This window comes from Beta vulgaris, chromosome 7 (genome assembly GCF_026745355.1).
Source record: "Beta vulgaris subsp. vulgaris cultivar EL10 chromosome 7, EL10.2, whole genome shotgun sequence".
NCBI classification, from domain to species: domain Eukaryota; kingdom Viridiplantae; phylum Streptophyta; class Magnoliopsida; order Caryophyllales; family Amaranthaceae; genus Beta; species Beta vulgaris.
In genome coordinates this window covers 15,354,661-15,356,416 of record NC_079208.1, presented here as the reverse complement: position 1 = coordinate 15,356,416, position 1,756 = coordinate 15,354,661, and positions in this window count along the sequence as shown.

Below are 1,756 nucleotides of genomic sequence, written 5' to 3'. Positions count from 1 at the left end.
TGTAAGATTGTCTCTAAATGTCATAGTTCCTCCATCATAGGCTGAAAAGGAGAGAAATTTATTTTTGTCTCAAGTCATGTGCTTAGAACAACCGCTATCGAGGTACCACAGGTTGTTCCCCCTCACTTTAGCATGTATCCAAAACAATTAGTCAATGGTAGGAACCCAGTCTGACTTGGGTTCCTCTGTCGGGCTTTTATTTTTCTTAACTTTCCACACTTGCTTAATTAAGCGAGTGTTCATCTCAATATGTTCTTTTCTGGAGGAACACTCTGTCACTAAGTGAGCACTGTTCCCACAGTATACTCGGCTGCTTGGAAGATCAACATATTTTTTCATTTTGTTTCTTCTTGTGATTGAAACCTAATCCATTCCTTCCTCATTTTATACTTTTGTATCCAACTCTGATCAGAAGTTTTGTTCTTGAAGATTCCAATTTCCCTTTAAGTACCAGATATTCATATAAAATTTTATCATGTTCGAACTTTAATTTATCGAAATCAGATCTGGTACTTATAGAGGATCTGGTTCCTTCAGGAACAAATAGTTTCAATTCAGCCATCTCCATATTCAAGAAATAATTTTCATTTTTAACATTTTCAAAAGCTTCTCGAATACGTCGGTTAAAAACTTCAAAGAATCTTTCCTCAATATTTGCATTTACTGTTTTAAACCGATTTGAGTGTTCTTTGGTGACTTCCAAGGCCTTCTCCAGATTTTTTTCTCTAATGCAGATTGCCTTGTAGTCATCCAAAGTTTCCAACAGAAGTTTTAGATTTTTTGAAAGTTCTTTTAACTCTTCTTCAATAACATTAATTCGTACCTTATTGCTTGGAAGTCTTCTTCATCATCTGTCTTCCCATGAGATATAAATGAGTTGTTTCCTCTCAGGTTGTTCCTGCTCCTCGTCAGATCTGATTCTCCCCAGCCAGCTACCATGGCCCTTCTCATATCAACTTTTTGTTGTTCCTTTCCTTTCTCCTTGTATTTTCCATTACCTTTGTCATTTTCCCAAAGTGGACATTCCTTTATAAAGTTATCAGGATTTCCACACTTATGACAGCTTAGCTTTGCAGATTTTTTCGTGTTTTCCCCTTTATAGTTCTTGTTAAAGAATTTCTAAAACTTTTTCACGATTAATGCTGCTTCCTCATCATCAATTTCTGAATCATCTTGTTCTTCCGATTTGAGAGCCAAAGCTTTAGGTCTACCAGGATCAGCCTCATGAGTTCCCAGATGTAGCTCATGAGTCAACAAGGAACCTGCAAGTTGTTCAATATTTAAGGTGGTGAAATCTTTGGTTTCTTGCAGAGCAGTAACTTTCGCCATCCATTTTTCATCCTGTGGGAGACTCCTAAGTACTTTCCGTACTTGTTCCTCTGGAGTGATAGCCTTTCCTAGGGGGTCAAGCTCATTGATGATGTTGGAGAACCTAGTGAGCATATCATGAACTGACTCCTTCGGATTCATCTGGAACAACTCATACCGGTGCATGAGCATATCTATCTTCGATCTTTTGACTTCGCTTGTTCCTTCATGAGTAACCTGTAGAAGTTCCCACATTTGCTTGGCAGATTTACATCTCATGATTCTATTGTGTTCATGGGGACCAAGACCACAGTGGAGAATCTTCTTGGCTAAGTTTTTCATCTCCATCTTGTCAAAATCATCTTTATAATATTTTGAGAGTGGTTTGGGAATGGTCTCGCCTTTTTCATTTTTCTTAGTGACTTCAAAGTCACCAATTTCTATCACT